This window comes from Coturnix japonica, chromosome 32, assembly GCF_054131305.1.
Source record: "Coturnix japonica strain WE chromosome 32, WE-NBRP24, whole genome shotgun sequence".
NCBI classification, from domain to species: Eukaryota; Metazoa; Chordata; class Aves; order Galliformes; family Phasianidae; genus Coturnix; species Coturnix japonica.
In genome coordinates, this window is record NC_140694.1 from 3,365,507 (window position 1) to 3,382,610 (window position 17,104).

Here is a 17,104-nt window from a genome sequence, read left to right on the forward strand (position 1 = left end):
GAAGAAGTATCTTCCTCTGAAAGGGGAGTAAAACATGATGCTCCTAATGAGCGGAGCAGAGACACAGATCTGATCTGAGTGTTGGTTTCACATTTTTGTGATGCTCTTTGCTGCAGTTTGTATCTCGAGAGAAGCCCTTGTGGTGTCAGTCTGTTGTGTAACCTGCTCTAGTTTTGTGCCTCAAGGAAGAGTGATCCTTTAAACAAATGGTGGCTGTACAGAGGGTATGGGGTGAGATGCATTCCTCTGGCCCCATCCAATGGATTTTCTGTCACTGAAGTCTTGAAGCACAGGTTAGGTACTGGAAGGCTTGAATATTTCCTCACCAATAGGTTAGAGCTTGGCATTTTGTAAGCTGCTGGTATCACTCAGTAAAGCAAATCATTACAGCACGAGCATTTTCCTAGGCATCTTATGAAATCCCTCTATCTAAGGAACCTTTCCCCTCTGAAAAATGAATCATTGTCTGTATGTTTTAGAAGCAACTGGCTTCCAGCTGAGAAGCTGATGGATTTATGGGCTTGGACAGGAACTGGGTGTGGAGGTGACTTGTAGAGATTTGTGCCTGAACCTGCTGCTCTGGGAATCGTGAGACCAAGTTTCTCAAGAGCTTTTCCCACTCTCATCATCACTTTCTGCGAGGGATGAGGCTGCATGTTCTCTCTGGGTAATATGTTCAGTGCTTTGAAAGCTATTTCCTTCTATCTAGTCTGCTGCATAGGTGTATGACTGTTTCCTGTCACAATCCCATCGTGACCTGCTGGCCAGAGCCTCAGTCAATCTTCATACGCACCCCCTCTCCCCACCCCGTAGGCATTGAGAAGCTGCCATGAGGTTCCTCTGCACCCTGAACAAACATCTTTCTTCCCAGCTTCTCTTCTCTGAGTGGGAGCTTCAGCCCCCTGCACAGGCTGGATGTCATCCACAGAGTTTGTTTCAGGTTGTTATCCTTCCTGGCCAAAAACCAGATACAGTATTGTAGATGTGGTCCAGTGAGTGTTGAAGCAGGAATGACTTGTCCTGGTCTGGTTGTGCTGCTTTTTAATGCAGCTGATGATCATGTTGTACTTCTTTTCTGTCAGAGCACACTGCTGGCTTGCATTCAGCCTGTGGTCTCTCACCACTTGTCCGCCTAGTCCCAGGTCCTTTCCAACAGATACAAGCTAGTATTTCCCACCTGGGATATTGGAAGATGGGAACTTGCCAGCAGTCAGTGAAGATCTCTGAGACAGCGAGAGCGAGCGAGCTTTGAGTAGACTGGGAACCACTGTCCACAGCAGGAAATAAGAGAAGAGAAAAGATGTTTCCTTGGGCATTTGGGTGGAAATCATTCCTGACTGCTTTCTCATCCACCGGGAAAATCTGCTGATTGACAATTTGAAGCTGATAGACTTTGGACTCTGTGCAAAGCCAAAGGTAAGAGTATCTGTTAAATCAAATACAATGTGCCCCCAAGTAATGCATGTTTGACCACCGTATGCAACAGGGGCTTGTCCAAACAAACTCCTTAAAATCAAGCTGTTTCTGTGGCTGACATGTCATTGCATCTTGTTTGGATTGGCCTGAACTGTGTGAGAGTGGTTAACAGATTGCTCAGAAGCACAGGTAGATAATTTTCTCTAGCTAGACTCCCTGTTTTCATAGTCTAAGCTGTAGATAATCTTGTAGGTATATCACCTGTCTTATGCAAGGGTCTGTAATAGGAGCATGGGATTGGTGTGCCTAAGGAACCCTCTAAGGAACTGCATGTAGGATGAGATTGTGGATAGAATAAAATGACTTTTGCAGGTGACGTACAAATCCTGTGATTGCATATGCTTGAACTGAATTGTTTCTTGATCTTCAAACTGATTTCCAGAAGCCTTTATTAACATGTAAGATGGGTGCTGGTAAGAAAGAATGGGAAGACTGCCTTACTGATTCCAAGAGAATTACTTGTCCTCAAATGATTTTTCCTGGCCAAAGTTAGAGCCTCTCACAGGTAATCGAGACCAACAGGCTGTTGTTGCACAATCAACAGGCACAATCTAGATGATCAGCTGAGGAAAATAAAGCATCATGCCAAGGGTACTAGATAAGTGAGCAGCTTGAGATCTGCACATTTATGTGATACTCATGGTCTTAGACAATATTTGTTTAGTGAGGTCACATTGAATGAAAACAAAATCTAAGATTAATGAAAATATACAAAGGAGAAGAAGCCTCTGAGGCTTCTGAAGTGTTATGACCAGAAGACATAAACTCTGTTTTTGAAAGAGCAATTTGCTCTGTTAATTATCCATCATTTTTGTGCAGTCTGTTTTGTCAGACTTGTCTTTAGCTTCCAAGTTGTATGTGAAGACTTGTTTGCACTGTAATGCACAATGTACGAAAAATTGAGAGATGAAAATGTGAAGAGTTTTTCTATCTTTGATTTCATGTCTGGAATTTTGGAACCCACTACTTGCAGTTGTTAATCTGTCCAAACTGGTCTGGTTTGCAATGCCCTCATACTTCTTGAAAAGCTCTGCTGTTAAAGGCAGAACAATTCCGACAAGTGCCATGGCCCCACTGTTGTTCTAATTCTTGTTTCTTTGTTTTCCACACGCTGCTTTTCAAGCCTCCTTTTTCTTTACAGTCCAAGTGAGAATTGCACTGTGAGGTGTCTGAACCTTGTTGTGCCTCTACATAAAGAGAACAGCAGCAAAGCCTGACAGGTGACTGTGCTGACAGCTCTCGTAGCCAGTAACACGTAACTGTGCTAAATCCCTTGTGATGGCTTTGATTTAATTTTTGCCAGTGAAATCCTTGTAAAAGGATCTGCAGCAGTGTGATGAGCTAAGGTGAAGATGCTGGTTTTAGTAGTGCTCTAAGCTGAGTGGAAGGGCAATTGAATGAGGGTTATATGCTTTCTGTGGACAATAAGGTTGTGGTGCTGTTGGGGTGGGTCCAGAGGAGGGGCCACTGTGATGATCAGAGGGTTGGAGCAGCTCTCCTATGAGGAAAGGCTGGATTGTGGCTCTGGGCAGCCTGGTCTGGTGGTTGGCGACCCTGCACATAGCAGGGGGTTGGAACTGGATGATCTTTGAGATCCTTTTCAACCCAGGCCATTCTATGGCTGTACAGTTCCATACTGGAACAAATATAAAATGCTAACTATGTAAAACATGGAGTCAAACCTGTGTGATTTGTCCACACCAGGAGGTGATTAGAAAACAATTTTTTAAGCTACAAAGATGCTTGCATGAAAGGAAAAGAAAATAAAACTACAAGAAAAAGGGAAAACCTTTCTTCCTGAAAATAGGAAGAATAATGGACCTGACATGAAATTTGGGTGAAGCTGCCTGATTTTATGAAGCTATTCCCATTATTTTCTTGGTGCTGTGTTTCCCAAATGAGTGGTTTCTGGCTGTGCTGCAGCACCAGTCTGCATGTGAACATCAACTCTATTCACCATCTGGGAAGATTAGGACTTCCCTTCTCCCACCAGCACCACTGAATTACAGTTACTCAGTGGTTAAACAAAGGAATCCTGAAAGAAGGGTTTACAGCTGTCGTGTTATCTGAAGTGCTTGGGGCATTCTGATGCTATTAAGCTCTATGTATTAACAAGTTCAAAAAGAAAAGGTAGGCATCTGATTGTTGTGACAGTTTCTAAGTTATTTGGAAAGCTGCACCACCCAACCACTCCTTCTGTTTGATGGAGGTGACAAAGCTCAGTTTAATTTCTGACTGCTGTTTAAATCCTGAAGCTGGAGCTGGTTCCTGGAGCAGAAAAAGCTCGGAAGCTGTCCCTCCTACAAGCAGGCACCTCTGAGCAAAATATGACATCTCGATTTCTGATGGTAAGGTCAGGAGATCTGATTCCAGCGTCTAGCTTTCAGCTTCATGCTATGTTAGTGGGACCTTTGGAATCTAGCACTGACCAACAGCAACTGACAGGCTGGTAACAGTGCACCCCAAAACAGTTATGTGTCTATTTATGTTATGAGGGAAAATTGCATTGCATTGAGATTTCCTATTTTTACACTTTGCAGATCTAACTCGCTGCTGGAAGAATCCTGTACGCCTTGTTCACACCATTTTCAATGAGCTGGATGAGTCTGTTGTTGGCATTTTAATACCATTGACCAGGCAGGCAATATGTATGGAGTATTTGGCTCTCTACAGTCATGAATGTTTGAGTATCTTCAACATGTGGCTCATTGCTTCCATTTCAGGCTGCCCAGAGAAGCTGTGGGTGCCTGTCCTTGGTGTTGAAGGCGAGGTTGGATGGGTGATGGGCAGCCTGAGCTGGTTAGTGGGCAGCCAGCCCATGGCAGGGTGTTTAGAACTGGATGATCTTGAAGGTTTCTTCCAACCCAAGCCCTCCCGTGATCCTATGATTCTGTGATTTCATACAGGTTTATTAAGATGAGATGAGTTCTCCTAAATGCGCTGTTCTCCATATGATTATAATTGGAGTCTAGATGGATGACTTAAACCAGACTCCAAACTTTTTGATGGCCAAAAAGAAATGAAATCAATCCTTTACTGTGTCAGTAGTCTGTAACTAGAGCCCATTAGGTAACTCCCAGCCTCCTGCCTGTATCAGTGGCTGCACACAGTGAAAAAGTCTGATGGGATTTTAACCTCTAAAATGTTCCAAAGCAACCAGAGGGTGAATATATTCACTATGCAAATACCTGCAGGAATAAGCTTGTCATGTATGTCCTCAGGTAGCACAGTAGTTAATGGTGGGACTCAGTAGGTCATGCTGAAAGTTGAGTCTGCTGATCTTGAAGGTCTTTTCCAGCCTACATGACCTTATGCTAATATTTCTGTATTTCTTTCTGTTCAGCTCCCAGAAAACCTCCCACCCAGCCCCCAGCTGACCCCGTGGTGAAAAATAAAACAGAAACCTCAGTGACGCTGGCATGGTCCCCTCCGAAGATGCACCGCCCCATTCCAATCGATGGCTACATTGTGGAAGGCAATAAACTAACTGGCTTCACGTGGGTGAGGTGCCACGAGTCTCATGTCCCCGTCCCAGAGTTCACGGTGAGCAATCTGTCTGAAGAGGCTGATGATCGGTTCCGAGTGTCTGCAGTCAATGCACATGGACAGAGCCCGTCTCTGGAATTCCCAGGGAGCGTGCACCTTGGTAAGCACAAAAGCCCCAATGGAAATGGGTCAGTGTGTGCTGAGCAGCTGTGTTGGTTCCCTAAAGATGTTTCATTTGACTTTAAGGATAGTAGTGCATTAACACACCAAAGGCTTTCCTTTATTACTAGTTCTCCTGTCAACCTCCAGCTACCACTAAAGTGATACAAGTTCTGTTTCTGTGACAGAGACATGAATATCCTTATCTTTTGATATCTCACATGTGCAAGAGGCAGAACTTTCTGTAACAGATCTTAAGCACAGAAGTGCTTCTTCTAGCACTCATGCAAAGGGAGAAGTAGAAATGTACCCATGATTTAATCTTCCATCTCTAAATGAGATACCAGACTAGCATCTAAAGAGCATTCCATGTTCTTCCTCAGGACCAGTCCTGGTTGTGAAATCCCCCCTAACAACTGGTGAAGCTGTACCTGGAGGGGATGCCATGTTTACTACTGATCTTACAACAATGTGTTGCAGCACTTGGTACCTCAGTGGTAAAGTCTTACAGGAAAGCGAGACCTGCATCATCAAGAGAACCCAAACTACTCACAGCCTAATCATAAAGAACATCACCAAGAATGATGGTGGAGCAGAAGTGAAATTTGTTGCCAAAAATGTTGATGTCAGCACCAAGATGAGAGTGAGAGGTATTTGCTTTGATCCTTCTCCTTTCCTCTTACAGTCAAGGCATAGTTGCTGTGATCTGATGATTAGAACTGGGGCTGCAGGCATTCACTGACTGTACCAAATACCTGAAATTGCATCCCATGGACTGATGTGAGTCCTGGTAATGACCTAAACATGATAGCACTGAGTGTAGGGTAAGCCAGTCTACCCAGCTGCTTGGTATCTGAACCAGATTGCTTCATGCCAGCTGATGAATGTCTGCAGTTCACAGCTCTTGGCCAGTGCATTCAGTCACCAGGCTTACCACTGCATCACCATAGAGCAGTACTTTCAGCTCCAGGTTCAGACAGCCTTTCTGATTGCACTGGAATAGTTTAGAAGTAGGGGAGCAATCATTCCAATAATATCTCTATCAATCAGCTTTGCATGACAAAATAGAACAAATAAACATTCATGATGGGAGGACCTGTTTGTCATTGGGTGGAAACCTCTGCAGAAGCATGTTTAGAGCATTCTTAATCAGTAGAAGGAGATGTTTGGTTGATTTTTACTTAGTAAATCCGGCAAGAAGACCAAATGAAATATCTTGAGTTGCTCAGCACTGACACAATGATGAGTGCAGGAACAGAAGGTGATACTTTTTCAGAGATGTTGCAGCAAACATTGACCACCTTACCCTGATATCAATTGAAATAACGAGGCCTTTGCTCCTGACAGGTGCTGCAGTGAGATTTACCAATAAGAGCAAAGATGTAGAAAAGATCTCCGCTCGGCTGCGTGAGGAAGCCAAACTGCAGGCTGAGCTTTCAGACACAGGCGCTACTGTGGAGTGGATGAAGGATGGGAAGGAGCTCAAGGCCAGTGAAAAATATGAACTGCACACTGTGGGGAAGAAACACACCCTGAAAATTCACAGCGTCTCAATGGATGATGCTGTAAGTTGTCAGTGCATCTGTGAGGGGGATAAAATGCATGAGTTTGCATGATGAGGCTCTTCATCATCTTCTGCTGGCTTGTCACCCTTGTTGATCCATGGAGAAACAAGAAAGGCCTAGAGTAGTGTATGCACTTTGGCATTGGAGAGCTTACTTAATTGCTTCTTCTCAAAGAACAAACTCCAGAGAGTCATGGAGACATCTCCAAACAGAATTGAATAATGGGACTAAATTGATGGAGAGCAGAACTTCCTGCCACGGCTTGTCAGCTAGTCTTAATTTTGCTTTTCTTCTCTCTGTCATGTTAGCATAATATTTCATACTGGCAGGTCTGCCCAAAGAATTAAATGAATTAGCTGATGGACGTTTCCATGTGCTTTGCACTGTAATGTGACTATCAAATGAGTAATCAATGCTGTTATTTTAAAATCTGTGTTGGCAAGCTGTAAGACAAACAGCTGCTGTTGGTAGCTTGGTTACTGCAGAATCAGCTTTTGTGTATCTCATAGATAGGGAAGAGACCCTTAAGGGTCAGCTAGTTGGACTCCCTTGCAATGAACAGGGGCACCGCAGCTCCATCAGGTGCTCTGAGCCCTGTCCATCCTGACTTTGAACATCCTCAGGCTCACAAATCTTATACCTATGCCACACACTCGCAGTATTTCACCATTGAGCATCACCACTTGTATCTTCTCTTGCTGTAAATCAGAGCGAGCTGGTAAATCATCTGCTGTGCGGGTCAGCTGTGTCTCTCCCATGGGCATCACGTGGCTGCTGGGAGGCTCTGAAGAGCTGCAGCCAGAGGTGTGTCACCCGCTGGGCCTCGTGCCCAAAGGAGCCCACAGGAAAGTGTTGTTGCAGTTTGTCATGCACTGCACTGCCATGAGACTTGACGTGCCAGACATCCTCTGACACGTGAGCTCCTGCATCCAGGCAGGACATCTGAGACGTCTCCTTCAGCCTGACGTGGCTGCAGTTTCACACTGGTTTTACTAAGGAAGGAGAAGGCATGTGGATGAAACTCTTTTCCTGCTCTTCCTGGCATTAGCTCATAGTACAAGTAAAGCACTGTCAGGTCAAGCCTGGAGGAGTAATGCTTGTCACTGACATGTTCCTGTTCAGGGTGGAGCTGGAGGGTAAAATAACACAAGAAATTGTCATTGAAATTCAATATCTGTGAAATTCAGCTGGCTGCATTCACAGAACCTGGCGTTAAGATCTGTTTTCTGGTTTATTTCTTGAGCCTATTTTCCATAACCCAGTCCTCATTTATGAACCGAAGCTCTACTGAAAACCTTTCGCTGTGTATGCTCATGCTGCAGTGCAGCTCTTGTGACCTTTAACAGCACATTCAAGTTCCTCTGATCACAGGATCCTTAAGGTTGATTAAGACCCTCTAGTCCGACTGCTCACCCACCTCCACCAAGATGCTCACCATCAGCTAGCTAAAAACTCAGCAGAGATGATAGATCAAGCCCAACACTGGATTTGGGATGGCTAGAGATTCCTAAGATATTGAAGGATTGCTTGCAGGTGGTGTTGGCTCAGGTATTCACCCTGCATTCCACCTCCCGTTCTGTTTGGTTGAGAATCATGCATTCTGCAATTTCACTTTGTAATTCAAAGCCCCTTTCTTTATCTGTTAAAAAACTGATCTAAAACAAGCCGAGAAGACTCCGTTGGAACTGGTTGATGCAGAACAAAGGCATCCCCAAAGGACAAGTTGCACTGTTTGATGAACATTATTGGATGAGAGCTAAGCTAAGATTTAAAATGTTCTGGGGCTGTCTCTGAGCATCAAATCCAGAGGAAGCCTGCATGATTCCCTGAGAATGGATACCTCCTACTTTGGTGTAGGGTGAAGGGAACACTAGCAGTAACTCCTATCACAAAATGTCACGTGGCTCAGACAAAAATGCCATCAAGAGGGGGCTTAATTAGGAGCACCAAATGGTCACAAGATGGTCTTAGTGCAGGGAAGTAATCTATCTATGTGATACTGATTGATGCTATTAGTTCTTAACAGCTTGACTCTAGAGGGACTGTTCTTCTTTGGTCACCTAGTTTTACAAGAATAGATGACTCCTGTCTATAACAATTTTTAACTCATTATTTGTTCACTGATGCCATAAATGTGCCTGGCATAGCAATTGGCCTTGGTATATTCAGTGACTGAAAGCAACAGTTGTTGCTCTAAGAAATGCAATGCTAAGCTAGGTCTGCCTGTAGCTGACAGCCATCAGCTTGCTCCTCAGGCAGGTTCTGTCTGGATGGAATGAAGGGCATGAAATACTGATGTGCTCTTCAAACGCTGCTTGTTAGCTTAGAGACAAAGTTGTTGAATAGGTTTGTTCATGCATTGCAAACACGTTACTTATCTGCCTTCATTTTAGCTTCAGAAGAACGTGTGCAGAATACAGAATTGATTAAAAGAAATAAGAACTGTCTGCATAGAACTTACTCTTTCCTTACACAGGAGAATTAAGCACACGTTTGTATGTGAGTACCTCCAGAGGTGAAACTCAATCACCCAAATGTAATGAGCAGAGACATTACAATCAGTTCTAACTGTATCTTCATGCTGTGCTGAATAAGCCTGAGTCAGGATGTAAACCACTTTCTCTTTTTTTCTTCAGATGAAGCCATTAATGTTGTCAGCAAGCCCAAAACCACTTCAGAAATATCAGTCAGTTCTTCTGAAGACCTGGAGCTGGTGTGTGAGGTGTCAGCTGCAAGCGGAGCTGTCGTATGGAAGAAAGATCAAACAGAGGTGAAGCAGGACCAGAGGACAACCATCATCTCCAAGGGGACGCACCGCAAGCTCATGGTCAAAAATGTGACCCTGAAAGACCAAGGGAGCTACAGCTGTGAAACAAAAGATGACAAAGCAACATTCCAAGTGAAAGTCAGAGGTGAGAAAATGCTTGGAATCCCAGAGATAAAGGAACGCTTCATTTTGTGTGTCTTGCATTTGGAGGATCAACTGACAGCCTCTCTGGTGCAAAACATTTTGGCTATAGGACTTTCTTGGTCATCTAGTATCATAGCAACACTTTTCTACATGTGATTTACATCCAGGAATGAATTACTGCAACAAAGGGGAGTACAGCTGCGAGGCTGCTGGCTAGAAACTCACCTTCAAGATTCATGTAACTGGTAGGAAACACGTTTTGGTTGATATTCTTTGATTATTCCCTAGTCTGGCTGTGGAAATGTCTGTGTGAACGTGTCCTCTTTATTCTGCCATGAAACTATTTTGAGAAGGATGAAAAGAAATGCTTACAAACGTGCAGCTAAAATGATTATTTGTTTTTAACAATATTTCATCCAGCTCTTCCCCTACAATTACTTTTATCATCAGCTGTCCATGCATGTCCAACTGTGATTTGTACAATGTGCAACACTGCTCTACCAGTTGATATTTCAACAGTACTATTTACACAGACGTCCTTTTCTGCTCCAAATCCACACCAGCCATGGGAGAGGGAGTAGGTGAGCATCTTCCTCCATTAGCTTGATCTAAATCTGACAGCTTCATCCAATCCAGGGCTTCTCCAAGACCTTTGAAAATTCTGTTACTGTTGAGGAGACAGCAGGCTTCTGGGCTTAGGTTAGAATATGGTGCCCTGTTGATGGGTCCTGAGAGTGTCCAAGCCTTACATAGAGAAAACCATCACTGCTCTTAAGATGTTTTGCAAGCAGGTGAAACTTGATTGAAGTGTGGCAGTGATGCTTTCTGAGATCTCTGGCCCCTAGTTTTTCTAGGCTTTTTGTTTGCCTCTTAAGATACAGTGAGCTGCTCTTAATTGTGGCTGTGTCCTTTGCCACGAGCATACCTCTGAGCACACAGTTATTTTGAGCTCCTCTTCTTCCAGTGGCTCGGATGAGCAATTCTGAGAGATATGCAGAATGGGGATGGCTGTGCTGCTGCTTCCTTTTCTGTCTTAGCTGTGGTTTTCCCTTGCAGGGCACAGTTCTCTGCCTGGGCCCAAGTCTGTGTGGGTCTCTCCATCCACAAAGCTGCTCACCGTGCAGGCGGCACAGGCTGAGAGGAGAAGCCAGAGCAGCTCTCCTGTTGCAACACGGAGCAGCAAGATACAAGTGGAGGAAGGGCCTGCAGCTGTACTGAGGAACTTCAACGCAATCATTGATTTTCCATCTGAAAGATAAAGAAAGAGGAATTCCCTTTCCAGCCCCTACCATCATTGTTCGGATGATTTTTATTGGTTTATTTTTTGTCCATTATATCTTTGAGGATTCAACTAACACACAGTTGCCCTATGGCCTCAGTGGAGCCACACAAGGTGCCTTTCCTTCCTGGTTGGGCAGGCAGTCACAAGATGCAGAAAGCCATGCTGGCGTCTATCCTGTTCTGTGCTGGCTGTACATGGAAATCTTGGGGTTTTCCAGATTTCAGGGCCATGTGCCTGAAACCAATTGTGCTTCTCCTGTAAGCAGAGCTGTTGGTCAGACTTGCTGGCACTAGAAATTAAAGGTGGCAGTGAGCTGAGGCCGAGGAGGTGTTAATGTAAGAGTCAGGGATGCTTTTGAACTTCCCTTATAACTGTACTGTTCCTCAGAAAACAGTTACGCCTGCCAGCTCCTTTCCTGTCCGGCTGTGGAGCCTTTGCTCACATGCTCCGAATCTTGCTTGAAATCATTGAGAGGAATGTAGCCAGCAGGACTTGAGGGCTGAGCTGTAGGAATGGAAGCATCCTCTGCTGTTTGAAACAGAGGGTGTTTCTAGGCTGTGTTTCAGCAGAAAGCAGGCAGTGGCGGGAACAGGCAACTATTGGCAAGGGCTCGGTGCAGCTCTTCCCTCACCCTGCACCACGACTGACAGCATGCTCTGTTTTCTCTCCAGAATGAGTTCTCCCAGTAAGAGGGCAGAGTCAGCAGCTTGCAGTTGGCGTTCCTGCTTCTGCCTGGGCAAACCATCCCCTGTGGCCAAACACCAACTGCAGAGCAGTGCCAGGGAGCCCTCTGAAGTAGAAGTCTTGGTCCTGGCAGGTAAGGGTGCAAATCCAGCTTTCAAAACACTGCTTGTCAGCAACACAGGTGTAGAATTCATGCTTTCAGTGGGCTTGTACCTCCTTCTGGCATTCAAGCCTGTGCCTGACATCTTTGTTTGACTCCTGTCTTTCCCAGATGAGTCTCACAAGCTGCTTGAAACCTGCTTGACAGGCAGCACCAAGCCTTTGCCTCCTTGGACAGTGAAAGTTTGACGCTAAATGCTGTGTATCTACTCTTTCCAGGTGAATCGATCCCTTGCCAATACAGGAACCCACCAGCATGTTGCAATGATGCACGTTGTGCTTCCATCAATAGAGTGCAGTTAGGATGCATGAGTCACTGCAGTTCCAAGGACAGCCTTCCACGTGACAGCAATGATGGAGAGAAGGATGTTTGACCTATTCAGTTTTGGGCCCCTCCCTGCAAGAAAACCTTACGTTTCTGGAACGTCTTCAGCTAAGAAGGTAGTGAGGGGTCTGGAGCACAAACCTTACGAGGAGCTGCTGAGGGAACTAGGATTGTTCAGCTTGGAAAAGAGCAGGCTCAGGGGAGACCTTATAACTCTCTATAACGTCCTGAAGGGAGGTTGTAGTGAGCTGGGGTTTGGCCTCTTCTCTCGTGTGATCAGTTATAGATCTAGAGGGAATGGTTTTAAGCTGTGCCAGGAAAGATTCAGGCTGGACATTAGGAAATATTACTTCCCCTAAAGGGTATTCAGGCATTGGATAGCACTGCCCAGGGAGGTGGTGGAGTCACCAGCCATGGGAGTGCTCAAGAAACGTTTGGATGTTGTGTTGAGAGGTATGATTTATCCGGGAAGTATTGGTAATGGTTGGACCAGATGATTTTGTAGGTCTTCTCCAACCTTGATAATTCTGTGATTCTGAGCTGAGAAACTTCTCTTGCTCAAGTCCAGCTTCCAAGCTTAACCACCTACAATGAAGTTGATGTCGTTTTTCTGGTAGCCCTCAAGACAGTGTCCGCATTTATCCAAAATCAGGAGGTAACCAGCTGCAGTGAAGTGAGCAATTTCAGTGCCTATTTCTGATGGTGGCAATGAGTTCAGAGGTCACACTTAATTGACGGTGCCTGTTTCCATTCTGACAAAGGATGTAGTTGCAGCTGACTTCCCGAGGCTGCCATACGTGGTGGTGACGCAGCCTTGGGCTTCTGCGTTTGCATGACTCCCACCTTTCCTTTCTGTGTCTTGCAGGTCAGCTGGTGCTGGAAGCGGCCGGTATCTGAGTAGGAATGAAGGTGAGTGCAGGAGCAGCTGCTGAGGGGAGGAAGGAAGTCCATGCTAATGAGCTCTGAAACATCTGCGGGTACGGAACACGAGGAGGCAGCAGTGATGCAGGGGGCTCCCCAGCAGGAAGCTGTCTGATCCAAATGCTTGCTGAGAGTTTGGAAGCCCAAGCCCTTATGGTCTCTGTAAGGGTGGCTAGTAAAAAGATGTTAACCAAGATGGTGGTAAATAGTCAAAGATTATTAGCAAAGGAAAACTGACCAATGTTGATGCCTTGACCAGAAAGCTGAGGCAGTCTCAACTGGGGAGCAATCTCCAAGAGATTCTGCCTTAGTGGTGGTCAGCCTTTAAATGAGGTGAGGTCTCAGAAGAGGTGCAGTCGAGGTCCACCCCTTCTGGGAGCACAGCTAGATTACTCTCACCTGTGCTCCCGCAGCTGACCCAACACTTGCCTCAGCTGATTAATCAGAGGTTCAAGCTGTGATTTCCCATACAGTCTCTAAGCTGAAGGCAGCATCTCCTTGATCTGATGGTGGTGTGCCTGAGTGAGGGAGTGATCCAAGCTGGATGCAAAAGAGTCATCTTAATTTCTCTCCTATTTTACTTCAGATGACACCTATTGGGTGTTGGTTTCTTAAAATTTGGATCTAGGAGGTGGCCTCTCCCTTTGCTTCTGGTGAAAGCACAGATGTGCTGCAGGAGTAGAAGACAAAGAGGTTTTCTTGGTGACAGCAACACCAATTATTTGATTCAAATGTAGAACTGTGATGAAGATGGTGAAGAACAGATCCGCCTCAAAGACATGCTTGATCACATAAGGAATGAGCATGTGATCCAAGACAGTCAGCGTGGCTTTAGCAGGGGAAGGCCATGCCTAACCAGTCTGGTGGTCTTCTATGATGGAGTGACGGCATTTGTGGACAAAAGGAAGGAAACTGATGTCATTGGCCTGGACTTGAGCAAGATCTTTTACATGGCCCTCCACCACATCCTTATCTCTAAACTGGAGGGATGTGGATTTGACAGGTGGACCACCTGGTGGATAAGGGATTGGTTGAAAGGCCACAGACAGAGGGTTGTGATTCATGGTTCTGTGTCCAGGTGGAGGCCAATAACAAGTGGTGTCATCCAGGCGTCTGTCTTGGGACCAGTGCTTTTTTACATGGTTATCAGTGACACCAATGATGCAATGGAGTGCACCCTCTGCAGTCCAATGGAGGAGCAGTCCTTAAGAGAAGCCCCGCAGAGAAGGACCTGGGGGTCCTGGTGGATGAAAAACAGAACGTGAGCCATCAGCGTGCTCTTGCAGCTCAGAGAGCAAATGGTCCCCTGGGCTCCATCAGAAGAGGGGATGGCCAGCAGGGACAGGGAGGCGATTGATCTTCATGATCCTTGAGGTCCCTTCCAGCCCGGGCCATTCTATGATTCTGTGATTACACTCGCTGTCAGAAATAACGGCAGCTGTACAGAAGCTTGTTTTTTCTTTCTTTTTCTGGCTTTGAAGGAGAAGGGGTGGAGCAAGGGGAGACCCACTGGTCATTTGTCACCTCAAGAACAGGATGGATTCTGCATTGACTGTGAAAAACCTGGGCTAGTAGCATGGGCATGTTTCAGGCTGGACTCTTCTTTTGCTGCTTGGTTTCCTTTTGGCTACAGGGAGACAGCTGTCTAAAGGTGTGTTTTCAAACCCACTCTCCAAAACCATGTTTCACTGTTGCAGGTGGTTCAGTGAGCTCTTGCAGTGCAGATGCTGTAGTTTGCTGTAGAATCTGAATGGTTTCTGTTCCTAGGGAAGGACTGGGAGGAGGTAGTGAGAAGAGAATTCAATGCCTAAGGGGAGGGGAGATCGGGGATTGGTGGGAGAGGGAGCCAATAGGAGGGAGAGAGGAGTTGGGCGCAGGGTGATAGTAACACCCCTTTGTGATGTCATAATGCCCCTTTGTGACGTCATAATGCTTCTTTGTGATGTCATAATGCCCTTTGTGATGTCATAATGCTCCTTTCTGACATCACGATGCCCCTTTCTGACGTCACGATGCCCCTTTGTGATGTCATAATGCCTCTTTGTGACGTCATAACGATCCTTTGTGACGTCATGATGCCCCTTTGTGATGTCATAATGCCCTTTGTGACGTCATAATGCTTATTTGTGTTGTCATAATGCCCCTTTTTGACATTATTGTGCCCCTTTGTGACATCATAATGCTTATTTGTGACGTCATAATGCCCATTTGTGACATCATATCACCCCATTGTGATGTCATACTGCCCCATATGAAGTCCAGGCAGAGTCAAAACTTATGGACCTGCACGAGGATCACTTTCAAGACAGTGGCTCTGTTGCTTCAAGCTTATTTGCTTCGTCCTGCCGCCACTCTATTACCAAGTATCAGCAACCTCTTGCATGATTCCACTTGCAAACGTTTGACACTAACCCTTGTGTTTCTGTGCCTTCCTAGGTGATTCGAGCCCTTGTCAACCCCAAAGATCCAAACCAAGTAGTGATGTGCAGTGTGTTTCCATCAATGGAGAGTTCTTATTAAGCACAAATCGCTGCAATTCGGATGACAGCCTTCCACATGGTAACAGTGATGGACACAAGGAGCTCATCCACGTTCATGCTCTCATATCTCCTGGCTCTGCTGAAGCTCCTGACCTGAGCCTGCCAGACACCACAGTCACCTGCCTGGATTGTGACCCAGCGCCTTTGCAGTGCTGCCCATCCCAAGCACAGCCCGAGTGCCCCAACAGCAGCACCACCATGCAGGAGCAGGTCAGCATCAGTGAGGTGAAGCTGAGCATCTTAGATGGGGACTTAGAGTCAGGCTGCCAGTCCCAGGCACCAGGCAGCAGCACCAGCTCTGAGCCACTCTCATCTTGACAAGAGGAGTCCCATCTTCACCCTTGACCTCTCAAGCCCTCCTGTCTTTTATTGAATAAAGTCACTCTCATGCTCAATCATCGCCTTGGCTGCATTCCGAGTCTTCATTCACAGGGATTGGGATGAATGCAACAAACAGCAAGGCAGCTCAGCTTGCAATGCTATGGCTGTGGGGTTCGTGCAGGCAGAGCTCTGGGTTCCCATTTTGCATGGCTTTGGGATGTCAGCAGCAAGATCTCTACCATTTTGTATGGCAGCAAATAATCTCTAGCATCCAGGTTGCTGCTCATGATAATCCCAGTCTTCCTGGCTGTCGCTTTGTGATACCTTTCAAAGCCTTTTGATACTCTTTGATGCCTTGGCTGCTCCCTAACACCTCTGTCCTCCTGCCATGTTGACTCATGTCTCCCACTTTGAAGCTGGCTTTGCAGATCATCTCCAGCCCTGTCATCATCACGCTGCAGCAGGAGGTGCTCACCTGGCCCAGTGTCTGGCAGTGCTGCTTGTTCTGCAGATGAGCAGCTGCCTCCTCATCTCTTCAGCTACAGTAGTTTTTCTCAGGGCAGTTAGATGCAGTCATGCTCCTCTGGATTTGGTGTGTTAAATCCATGCTGCATGGCAGCAGTCAGTGCAATACAAAGGTGTTCTGTGTGCCACAGCATTTCTCCAGGGGCTGCCAAAGGTAGAAGCACAACACAGCACCATCCTTCTGACAGTAATGTCTGTGAGTGTTAGACATGTGAGCACTGCATCATCCCCAGCGTGTCAGTGCTTTTCCACACCAACCTGACTCTCACACTCTGCACTGAATGTAACTCTGCTCTTGTGGAGACAAATGCTTTCTGTCACATCCTCCATCCCTGCAACCATTTGCCGGTAGGCAGCTCTTGCAGAAGAATCAAGCAGCAGAACCTTTTGCTCACCCTACAGCATGCAAATGCTATGAAAGCAGAAATAACCTGGCGTGCTCTGGGTCTGCAAGGCTGCACAGATGGGAGAGGTAGATTGTGTTTTTGCAGTGGAAGTTTCCAGTATTTTCAGTACATAGTGTAGGCCCTAACTGAATGTATAACCCTCTTGTAAAACAGCTGTATAAGTAGTTTTTCCACCAAGAAAGTTGCTGAACAGAGTTAAGTTCAGACTGGGGGCATTCTGACATGGGTAGAATTGAGACAAGCACAAGATAAATACACAGGGTGGGTAGAGCCCAGCACAGCACAGAATGAATGTACTGACTGTTGGAAACATTGCCCTTCTCTGTCCGCAGAAAAGTACAAG